This window comes from Lepisma saccharinum, chromosome 3, assembly GCF_977018435.1.
Source record: "Lepisma saccharinum chromosome 3, izLepSacc3.1, whole genome shotgun sequence".
In the NCBI taxonomy this organism is placed as follows: domain Eukaryota; kingdom Metazoa; phylum Arthropoda; class Insecta; order Zygentoma; family Lepismatidae; genus Lepisma; species Lepisma saccharinum.
Window position 1 is genome coordinate 21,877,114 of NC_139231.1, and position 13,121 is coordinate 21,890,234.

A 13,121-nucleotide genomic window follows, 5' to 3' on the forward strand; every position below is an offset into this window, starting at 1 on the left:
CATAAATTTATAGGTTTATCGTATTTTTTTCTTCAAATAAACATATACGGAAAGAATGGAAGACAAAAGACCCGGGCAAGCTGCACTCTTTTCTCAAATTACAAACGGAATTTCAATTATCACAACTTCTGAACAATGCGACTTTTTGCATAAACTACGAAATATCAGATAAATTGATTTTAATACTTCATGTAATGAAAATAAATCAGGTTTTACATGTCTTTAAATATTGCCATCAGTTCTATGTGTACCTACTTATGACTCTTTATTAGGTCGAATGAGTCAGCATATGAATATATGAACAAAGAGGAATCGGAGACAGCACTGGTTGAGAAAGACATATTTTGCAAATATTCTGGTTTAGGCATTGGTGCGACAGTATGTTAATATAGAAATTTTGAAAATGTGACTGTGAAATTTGTGAGTAAAAATATGCATTTTTTTTTTTGCGTTTGTAATGTCAAAACGAGGTCCCTACAGTGAAATTTAAAAACGGACATTTGTTCTTTTCTTGCCGTATGTGGAAATGTGTTGGTGCCTTTTCTAATTTTGTTATCTGAATTTCGTATGGGACGTAAACCCAATAAATGGTGTTGACATTTTGTTGGACATGATTTGATGTACAAGGGAAAGCAATCAAATATCGTCCCCTCACCATATTCCATTCTCCCATACTCAACTTTTAGTGGAACCAACTCCAAAGAGTTGATTATCTATTCAGTGAACGGTATAACATCTGGCTTCATTGTGATTTATCGCGAATTTCTTTGTTCTAAGGATTTTAGAATTAATATTTTTCTACACCACAAGATGTCACAGGATTCTGTAATATGTTTATGTAGCAGTAATAGATATAGTCTCTAATAGTTGCATATTGATTTTTACAGAATGTTTCACCCGGCATCTAGCAAGAAGTACCTGTTTCATTCTTCGTAAGAAAACGTCGATGAACCTGAGCTCTTAAACACGAATGATTGCGATAAAGTAGACGATGATGATGTTGATGCTATGTGCTCTTTCTGTGGAGGAGAATCTTTTAAGGTTCTCGCGATGTGAAAAAGTGCACCAAATCTAGAAGATGGTGTTATGGAAACAGTGGTGGTTTAAGTCAAATTTGGGTAAATCACATCTGTTCAGTTTGTTTAAGAATCGAAAGTTTTTTGTGAAATGAATTCTGGCTTACTTCGTGATTTTACAATAGCATGTGTGCAATTAAACCTGCTTTAGTATATTTATTATCAACAGGTTCTGATTCCCTTTGAAATGTACATGAACGGTGGGAACGATATCATATTACTTATATTACAAAGCAAATATTATTTTTGGCAATTATAAATAACTTGTATATATTTTACTATTTGATCCTGTGATACAAACATCTAAAGGTTTCAAAAAAATGCATTTCCTTTAAAATATGCTATGTATTAATAAATGTTGACTTACCAGTCTTCTATTTTAAAAAGAAAGTTCAAAATGTGTTATTCAATTGATGTAAATATATTCACACTTAATTACAGGTATACTCCATTTTTAATGTTTTATTAACAGAAAGAATTAATGTAAACTAATTTTATTATTATTAAATAGTATATATTAACGGAGCAAAATAGTACAGAATTGACGACAGCAATGGGAAATGCAAGATAGGTATTCAGTGTTTCCAAATAAAAACATGGATCAGAGTTTTTGTTTCAAAAGGGAAGGAAACCTTCATCCCGTGGGTGGATTTTAGAGGATCTTTCTTTCTTCCCGGATAGACGAAATTTGACTGCAATGTAGATTCACTCATACGAATATACGGTCACTCACGTAGGTCATTGGAGTTGTAGTCGTGGCGAGCGAAAGCGACAGCAATGGCGGTCGGCAAGGTTAACTTCCGAAGGTTGGTGCAGATCAATTGCGAAAAGTACGTACCAGAAAGTGATAATCTTTAGGCTTTTTACAAGTTTGAGCGCTGCGAAAACATGTATTTCCCTTGGATTCTTTTCAACCATGGGTACGAACATGGAGCGAAAATACAACTCCTTATTGCAAGCATCAGGCAATTGGGTAACTTAGAATTTATTGTTTTTTGGTTGCAGCACACGGGACTACAAAGCGCAATTAGGATGCTTTGGAAACCCAATACAATCTACAAACCCCACACTTTCAATTTGCCTGCCAGGGGAAATTGTCGTTTAACAACATATTGTTTCTGCTTTGGCTTCTGTCTTTCTGCGGCTACATTCCGATTTATTCTATAAAAAAGGAAGCTAAATTGATTGATTGATTTGGTGTCGAATTTGTGCACAGTAAAGTTAATAGGGACTGAACCTAAAGTTTTAAAGTGGGATCCGAATCACTAAGTGACTCCACCAGGTATCGAACTCGGGATGGAAGCTAAAGCCTTCCTTGGCAAATACATCTCGCAACGTATGGTGGATCAATCAATTGCTTTCTGTATATGCCTAAGAAGTTGGATTGATACGATGCAATAATAGGAGTATCAAAACAATATTTTATTCTGGGTGGGTTAGGACACACCAAGATTATAATTTATGATTATCAATATGCATGTACGTAATACACACATACATACATACATACATACATATATGTAATGCAAGTTGACTTACAATATAATTATATTATTTTATAAATTCTTGCACATGAGATGAATTATGAAACAATTGAGAACTTACTGCATTCTTGTTTGCACTTATCCTTATCAGGTTGAGATGAACCTAAAGAAAAAAGATCACATCAAATGCATTTTCGTACATCTACATACATATGTATGTAGTTTGTAAGTCCGAAGAGACTTCTATTACCTAATCACTGCCAAAAGGAACTTCAGGAGGATACCCTTTTGATAAACTGCATCATGGTGAATGGCAATAAACATCCTTGTTGATTCTAGATTCATCGCATGTGTGATGAGCAGAAGAATACTTATTGTGATCACTTTCCCTCCTACATAGATGTTTAAAGTATGTGAGTGAATATTGATTTAAGATACCTGATAATTTTCTTAATATGGTTTTGCATAATCATGTTAAAATATAGCCTACTTCGTACCAGAAAATGTCATTATATGTTGGCTTCTGACAACGTAGTTTGTCATACTGATGTAATTAGTTTCGATCATACTAATAAGAGATATAACACAAAACCCTACTTGAATATGGATAAAGATATTTTATAAATGAAGAAGACGTACGCACCATAGCTGATTGAAAATCAAAAGTTTTAGAATTCTTATTTGTACTATCAACATTTTGTTTCTTCTTTCTTGCTCAAAAACGATCATTTTAAAATTTCACGTAGATATTTTGAGTAAAATGGTCAGCGAACGGGTTTTAAATTTCTGGTGTATGCACTCCCGCATTACCTATGACTAGAGGCACATATTTTTGGTTTATTCATGTATAAAGGTTCCACTTTTGTTTCTCAAATATTTACAGCAAAATTAATTAATTTTAAGTGAATTGCATAACTTGCAGGATAATTCAAACTTCAGTGTCGTGTCAGTAAATAAGCACTTAATTTAATATTTAACAGTATTTTTTCGCATTTTCCAGATAATTTCGCATCATTTCCTGACAAAAGAAAGTGCAAGAGAGGGTAAGAAAACGCACTTCACACCTTTCCGAAACACGAGAAATTAACATTACATTGTGTTATTTCATATTTCGTGTTTTTGTCAAAAACAAAATATGCATGCCTCTACGTATGACTTTTAACCGATTTGCAGCAGATTCCCCTAATTACCACCATTGTTGTGCAGCAGAAAAGATAGGTCCAACTAACTTTAAAAACATCCTTTTGCTGATGGGGTGTTTAGATATTACAAATGTTCGAAGAACAATTGCTCGTAAACACGTACATACGTACTAATGTATGTAATAAGAAAACGAAAACAGAAAAACTTTTTCCCTCTTTCAAAACGTGTATTTTTGCTTCCAATGATTCAAATGTTGTGGCCAGTTTGTACGCCTCGAGTGTTGGAATTTAAGCCCATTTTGGGAATAACTTCTCCTTCACCGATCAATGCAAAAGGCTTGAGAAACACCCTGTATGTGTCACGCCTCACCGAAGTGTCTTCCTTGCTTTTGTTGTGTTGTGTTAGGACTTTGAATGGTTTTAAGCGGCACTACTGGCCATGAACAGGGTGCCAGTATTAAGGGGAGAGTTTCAAAGGATAGTTCACCTTCTCTTGTTCGACAAGGCTTTATTAGCATTAAGAGGTATAGGCGCGTGGGCAAAAAGTCGGGAGGGGGGAATTACACCCTCTTGCCTCGAATGTTTAGTGTTGTATGTTGTGTGCATGTGGCTTATTTGAAGAGCGAATGTCTTTGTGGTAATGTTGTACAGCGTCTCTCAAAAGTCTTAGGAAAGAGACATTTTATACTAGGCAGTCCAACTTACGCAAGTCGTTAGTGGGTTGCGTGCAGAGTTAGTCTCAGCAGAGTTAGTCTCATTTTGAGGGCTTTCACATACAGAAAATATATGTGTGAAATGTACGAAAGGAATAACAAAAGGCGTTACCTACTCAAAAATATAAGAAAGTCAGTATTACATTGCAAATGACAAAATACTTTATGAGACTAGTAGAGTTCCCGTAGTAATAGGATTAAATCAGTTTATTACTATTTGAACGGTGATGAGTCTACACAAAATGAAGTAAGAGAAGAATGGAAAAGGGAGAAGAGGAGGCAAAACAAGGAAAGGAAGCGAAGAGGAGGGAATAAACGAGAGGATATAAGAGAAGAGGAGAAGAAAATAAAGTGTGTGCGAGGGGATGAGGAGGAAGATGGAGAAAAGAGGAGAAGAGAGAAGAATTAAAAATATAACGAGATGAGGAAAGAAAATGAGGAGACTAGAAGAGAGGCGTAGATAGTAGATTAAACGATATGAAAAGAGAAAGCTAAGATGAGCGGAGATGAACGCTGTGGAGTCGGAAATCGAAGACAGAATAGAAGAGATGAGAAGTGGAGATGAATGACATGGGAACAAGATGAGTGAACAGAAAAACATGAGGTACGAACAGATGAGAGAAGAAACATAGGAGAGGTATATAAAGAGGAGATGAAAAGGATAGAAGGGGAATTACGCGAGAGGGGAGTAGAAATTGTTCGAGAAAATATTGTTTGAGCATCAAGAATTGATGCAATGATCAGATTATTAACATTAAAAATCAATAACATTCTAAAATTACAATCTAATATGTTCTCGGAACGAAATGCATTTTAATTTCATTCAGAACAAGATTAGATCTTCCGCTTGAGATTTTCAATATTTTACCTTTTGCAGTTCGTTGAAATGCATATTTTAATCTTTGGTATTTCATCGTTAATGACAGACAGAATCATTCCATTTCACACGACGTGGACAATGAACACAATATAATGTGACCAAAACTTACGAAATGTTCCTTCCACTGGAGGGGTTTGAATCTCCGACCGCTAGGTTGACGATCCTAAACGGTAGGTAACCAGCCACTACCCTATGAGCTTCCGATGCTTTCGTTAATGCTTGAAAGAGAAAGGAGCTGACCAGCGTTAAGTGTAGATACAATACAACTGACCTCCTACATGCATTGTATAATTAACACTTGGTTGTTACAAAGGAATCGAAGATAATACGAATCAATGTAAACATTTAATGAAGATTTGCACATTTCTGCGATACTGCAATCGTCGAAATGCTGGTGCACTGAGAAAAAATCTCGTATCAAAAAAAATCTTTTGAAATCCATTTATTGTTAAGTAAGAAAATATACGAAATAATTATACCGTGTGCGAGAACGTTCGCAAACTACAAAAAATGTGTAAACCCATGAACAAGAAAGAAAATGAGGATTCATAAAATTACACCTTGTTTGCCCGATTGGGCTATGTGTTAAGATGCCGGATGGAATCGTTTATTTTTCTTCGTTAAAGTACCACAATTTCTAAGGCCAGTTGTTCCTCTTTTTCTTATTTCTTTTCAATTCATATACATTCTCTTAATATAGTTAAAACAACAAAAATGACAAAATGATTATTATGAAATAGTGATTTTCTGGCATTCACGTAGACAGTGGAAGAAAGCGAGGAAACATTCGTGAAGTTTTGGAGAATAGTTTTAAAATCGTTTTGTAAATTTATTTTTGTCCACTTTGTGCTCAGGTAGGTTAATCGGGTTATTTGCAATCGCGAACTTTAGTCTTGATTTTAAACTACAGTAGAACACGGGTCGAATTTTCTTTCTTGCTCGTTTGAGAGAATCTGTATTTATATAGCACTCGCATATAGAAACAAGTGAACAGCATGCCTTGGTCTTCAAGGGCAGCCAGATTTGAAAGTCTGGCTTACATGCGTTTTGACGTGAGTCACGCAATTGATGTCCGTTTCTTATCTCAAAACACCATGCGTCGACAAACAGAACTACACCTAGCAGAGCAAGTGATGGGAAAAAATGATTTTCGCTTATCGCACAACTCGATTCCATTATTACGTTCTGACGTCACTGCATAATGTTTTCATTGTTAGGCTAAATGCCTAAGTTGTTAGGTTAGACTTGTCAGGTTTATTTCTCTTAGCATTATACATTTTTAGTGTATTTATTCTAAGAGAACCAAACCTAACAGACCTAGCCTAACAACGTACGCATTCCGCTTCTGACGTTAGAACAAGAAGTCGAAATCGTGTTGTGCGATAACGGAGACTCACGAAAAGTAACAAGAAACGAATATAAAATAGAATGTGAAGAATGAAAGATTTCATCAGAGGTGGGGAAAGTAGGCACTATCTCAACATTAAAACGTTTTAGTAAAATTACCTGACAAACGAATAGCTTACTGATTAAAGTATCCAGTTAGTAATACGTGATTTATGGTGTAACATTTAAGATGCCTATTGAGATGTGGTTGATTGTGATATTGATAGTGGTCTCAGCTGATCCATGTAAAACAAAATAATATTGGAACATCTTAAACACAAAAATGTTGTTCTTCATGCATCTTTTTTTTCTTATTATTTTACACCTCGCTACGATGAGGATGGGTCTTCAACATCTTAGGTAGCAAAATCCAACCCTATAAACAAAGGTTTGAACCTTGGGCCTCAATTTTCAAAATTATAAACAAATGTTCTCAACATTTCTTCGACGAAAACAATACACTAATTCCTATATACCTATGCATGAAGAAAAGGAAGTTACCTTAGAGTGAATATTCCACTAAAACTTTTAAGTCATTATATATAATAGCAGCGTAAAGTGTCTTTGACTCGCTTCTTTCTTTCGTCCTTCTTCTATTTTTTTCTTTTTCAAAATTTCATTCTATTCACTCTATTTCTCATCCTACCTTCCATTTTTCCCCGTCTCTCAATTAATTATTTCCTTACGTTTCTTTCCTCTCTTTCTTATTTTTCTATTTTCTTTATCTTCTTTACATCTTCCTTCTTTTTTCCTGTAATCCCCATTCTCTTTCAACTTTTACCTCTCTTCCATATTAATCTTAAATCTTCCTTTGACCAGAATACTAGAATTCCGAGATTCGATCCTCTCTACGAATTGTTCTTTTTTAAACATTTTTTATTAAACAAGAACGTCACGACTTTATATATCATAGCAGTGAAACATGGCTATAGTGTTCTGTATCGGGGTTTTCTTTAAAAAAGAATACAAATAAATGAACGTCCGATGGACATTTTTCATATGGAAAATTATGGTTAGAAGATTGTATGGTATGGTATTCTTATGCTAATTTTATACGGATTCAAAGATATTGACAAAAATAATGATTAGACAATTTACGTATATTTGTGGTAATTCAGCACATACTAATTTCTACCCTTTATTCACTCCAGTTAAATATGGTGCAAATATGGAATTTCCACCATGTACAAATCTCCATTAAATGTTTACATCGATTCGTACTACCTTCGTTTCCTTTGTTACAACCAAATGTTATTTATACAATGCATGTAGGAGGTTAGTTGTATGTACACTTCACATTGGTCAGCTTCTCTGTCTCTTTTATGGTTTAACGAAAGCATCCGAAGCTCGTAGGGTAGTGGCTACCTTCCGTTAATGATCGTCAACCTAGCGGTCGTAGGTTCAAACCCCTCCAGGGGAAGAAAATATTCGTAAGTTTTAGTCATATCCCATTATGTTCATTTTCCACGTCGTGTGAAATGGAATGATTTTGTTTGTCATTAACGATGAAATACCAAAGAATAAAATCTCCATTTCAACTAACTGAGGCCTTGGCGGAGGTGTTGAAGGGTTGGGAACTTGTTATAAATGTCAACATTATATTCATGTTTTTAATGGTGTAATAAAAAAAGTAAAGTGCTCCCCTGTGCTTAGCATCACGCCATGAAAGCGTATAGGGGGTGTGGGTGTAATGTTAGTGGTGTAATAGTAGGTAAAATCGGAAATTTCACGCCTAAGATCTTCGTATTAGGCCGACGGTGTGACTCGAACCCGGGACCCCTGGGGTCATAACTCGATAGTCTAATCAATTCGCAAATGGGTCCGGCGGAAGCGCTGGAGGTAGCTTCTTAAAAGCATATTACACCAGTGATCTTCAGCGGATCTTGAAAACTTCGCGGACACGCGAATCTACCGGAAATCGTACGAAAAATAAGTAAACTCAGCTGTATGCTAAAAGCATCGTTAACGGCAGACCAACGGCTCTAACGATCGGAAATTCGAATCTCGCATAAATAGTTCGAGATAACATTTCTCGCTCCAGTTGTAACCAGAAAGTTATCGCGTTAACAGTCGTTGCCTCCGAATTATTGTCTGATTAGCAATTGTTACTTAAGGAGTTACCGCGGGAGTTGCCTAACGAAAGAAATTTAATTCAGAACCGCGCCTTGTCTACTCAATCAACGAGACCATCAACGTTACAAGACACCAGAGGTAAACGAATGTTCTTTATCCCCTATCTATTAATCTCACGACCCTGCCAGACCAATCAATCGAAGTGTTAAGCTCGAATGTTTAAGTGTTCTCCTCATTTCACAGGAGCGAGCCCCTTTGCTTCTTTACGTGTTACAGTTGTTCTCAGAGGTTTTACCCCAAGCCATAGCCTAGGTTCGATCCCAAAACTCGAGGGATGTATACGTCTTATCTTGCTCTGAACTCAAGTAAAAGGCATTTCGCGCCAAGAATATGCCATTTAAAACGTTATTGAATGTTTCATGTTGAGAATCTGATCATTGCATCAATTCTTGAAACTCAGATAATATTTTAACGAACTAAATCTTCTCTCCTCTCGCCTCCTTCTCCTCATATTATTTTCATCTCCTCTCCTCTACATTCTCCTCTCCTCTACATTCTCCTCTCCTCTACATTCTGCTCTCCTCTACATTCTGCTCTCCTCTATATCCTCTCTCCTCTGTTACTTCTCTCCTGTGTTCCTATCTCAAATTTCTCCTGTTCTCTCCTCTTCTTCCCAAATCATTCTTCTTCATGCTTCTTATCTTCTCTTCTGTCCTCGATTCCCGACTCCACAGCGTTCTTCTCCCCTCCCCTCTTCTAATCTCCTTTCTTCTCGTTTACTCTACTCTCCACTACTCTCTTCTTGTCTCCTCATTTCCTCTCCTCTCGTCTCGTCTTTTTCTTCTCCTCTCGTCTCCCTCATCCTCCTCTCCCCCTGGTATGCCTTTTCATTTCTTCTAATTTCTTCTCGTCTCCTCGTCTATCCTCTAGTTTCATTCCTCCTCTTTTTCTTTTTCTTTTTCTTCTTTCGCCTCATCTCCACATCTTTCCTCTCCTCTCCTCTTTTTCCATCTTCTCTTACTTTCTTTTGTGTACATTAATCAGCGATCAAGAGTAACAAATCGATTTAATCCTTTCAGTACGGGAACTCTACTTTTTGCATAAAGTATTTTGTCGTTTGCGATGTAATACTGAATAATTTTTTTTAAAAATACGTAACGCATATTCTTATTCCTTTATTACATTTTTCAAATATATTTTCTGTATGTGGCAACGCTGAAATTGAGCCTAAATCTACACGCAACCCTGTTACTTTGAGAGAAATAAATGGATGATGGGTTGATTGATCTATGAAGTGATAAAAATGTGAGTTCTGGATGACAGAGGAAGACAATGACCTTCCGTAATGGATATGATACAACTTCGGATATTTTAAATTAAGCAGATGAATATATATCCTTCAACGAATATTCATTTGCATTACACTGAATGTGAAACTTTTAAGTTATATGATTAAAAAATATATATAATGGGCATAAGACTTACAATTTTGTTTGCATAATTTCTTGACAACCTTATCTGGAAGAAAGAAAGACTTAATCTTAATCTAATACAGGAGTTTTAAATAACAATACATCGCATTTAACGTTATGTTGTGTTTACCTACAGCCCACTCTTATATAAGTAAAGAAAGACAATCGGAAGTTTTAATTCTACATTCCAAAATAATGAGACAATATATTATCATGTTACATTTAATTCAAATTTCAGATGCATAATTTAACACTATGTTTGCAATCTCATCTACAGTTTCTTCACAACTACCAAAGAGTTCTCCGATCCATATTTTTGCCACTGCTCGGTGCTGCCTCGTGAAGTCCATATATTTCCTAGTTAGGGGTATGGTGACACATAGTCTAATATTTTCATTAAAAAATAATAAATATTGTAATATAATATGTAATGTAAAAGTTATATAATAAATGTTCTCAAAGTGTGAGCTCACGACCTTCTTTAATTTATCCATCGCCTTACTAGGGAGCCTCTATATTCCATCGTGATAGAGAAGAATGAAAGGACAATTGAAGTATCAAATTTGATGTGTATCCTTTCCTCAAGATGTATGGAAATCAATATTTTTCTTCACTGATAGATAATGTGAAAAAAATTGAGCTTGGCCGGGATTCAGTCTAGGTCTCCTTGATGAAAGCTCTGCGTACTCTAACCAACACTGTAGCAATTACCCCAAATTCTCATTTCTTTCCAGTCTGTGGATTGGTATATAAGCCGCAGAATTGCAATGTTGGTTAGGTTGTCTATACACAAAGCGCTCCTCGATCAGACATGGACGACTTACTTCAATGCTCTTCCAAGAGGGTTGTTAACACCCAGAAGATTCCGTCACTTTACTATGCATTAAATAAATAATAAATGAGATGAACTTATTATTTTTTAACATTTCAATATTTTTCAGTTGTTCAAATATTTATGCAATACTATAATACAAAGAACCTCATATCATCCGAATTTATGCAAAATTGTTTCATTTTAATTCTACTTGTTAAAACAACTTAAAAAATCAATAACATGTGCAGGATACTTTAAATATCTGTTATAAAAATATTTACAGCAATATTAATCTGTTTAAACTTGTGAATCTATTCCAATGAGAGTGAGATGTCTTATGATAATGCCTTATATCACATTTATAATCCCTAAATTTAAGCCCACCTTCAGATAAACTTTATTATGGTACTAAATATAATGTACATCCTGCATTTCTGTATTCACATATTTATTTTGTTTGAACTATATAAAGTAAATGCACATTAGAGAAAATATATACTGAAATCCCAATAAATTTTGCATTCTCTACATTATGTTGCTAACATTTTAATACATTATAATGTAAATTTTCAAAAATTAGAATAATATACGTATTATTGACTTACTGCATTTCTCTTGACATTGTTTCCTGTTAAGGTATAATTTTGCATTCCTCTCTGTGGAGAAAATACTTGAAATAAGAAATGTACGAAGAATAGAAATTTCAAAATAGCAATATACATTCACCAGTAAATTTATAATGTTTTGCAATCACAAAACATCAACACATGCCAACGTTTCCATGCTGATAATGTTCAATTTCCATGACGTGAATTTTTCTACATCTGGCTTTACAATGTAGCTTCTTAAGCATGTGGAACAAGGTTGGAGAAAAGTGACGATTTGATTGATTGACGGATGGATTTGCTTTATTTTTCTTCGCATTTTGTGCCACTTTTGGCAATTTTTCGAAAATGGGGATGAGTGATGACATAATGAAATTGATGAATAGACACTCAGAAACATACATGGCCATGCCGGGATTCGAACCCCGGATCCCTGGCGTCTTAGCGCGATGTGTAAACGAGGGCTGGCTCGAGATTTTTATAGCATTCCATTGTGGGGCTTAAGAAAGAAATGTCAACATGCCTAATTCTTGGAAAAACAATCACAGTTTCACAAAACATCATCATAAAAACACATACATGGGGAAAACAAACAAAGTTCTCATAAAAGGTCCGAATGTACATGAAGAAACGTATCAAATCAGGTGAGTAGGAAAGTGTTCGCAAGCCTCCATGTTTGTTTCGTTGTTGAAGAGAATTGTTTTTATTTGTGGTGAATTCATTTTTTCACAAAATTAGAACTTTTGGGACAAGTAACATGAATGAGATGTGTCAATTTCAATTGGAAAATGAGTGATTCTAATGACTGAAGTGACGAAAATGTTACACATATTCCACGTATAAAAAAACACGAAACATGGCTGAATTTTATGTACCATCAAATGCATTAGGCCAATGAGTCATGTGCCAGATTAAGAGCTCAAGAGAATTAGGAGAGAAGAATATGATGTCGTAATTCTCAATTTCAGTTAATGAAATAACTATTTACATTTGTGGCAATTCAAGACATACACATTTTATCTATTTTCCCACTCGATTTCAATGCAAGGATACCTTCACAAATATCGACTGAAAAGTTTTCATCATGTGCAATTGTCCATTAAATGTCTTCGCCGATTCGTACTACACGTACCTTCGTTTTTTTTTCTTTGTTATAAATTTTTTGCACATTACATGTAGGAGAAGAGTTGCATGTATATTTCACATTTGGAAGCTCCTTCTACCTGCTTTCAGGATCGCCTTTTAGAGAGAGACATTTCTTAAGGGCAGTAGTTCAGGGAACATTAGAGACACTCACAATTCGGAATAATATAATTTATTTAACATGTAGCAAATCAATATTATGTTGTTAGTATCCTAATCCCAAGCTATGTTATAACCCAATCATATCAGTTAAGTTTGGTATTACACAAGGAGCATCTAAGTCTCCAGCAACACTGAACTCAGTTGTAAGCTTACCTTGAACTTGCACCCTGA

General features: G+C 35.2%; 1 protein-coding gene across 2 annotated transcripts in view; it reads right to left on the reverse strand.

Moving 5' to 3' along the window:
- The window catches only part of LOC145984936 (uncharacterized), a 655,439-nt gene that overhangs the window by 304,497 nt on the left and 337,821 nt on the right, over positions 1 to 13,121 (reverse strand). The window lies entirely within an intron of this gene.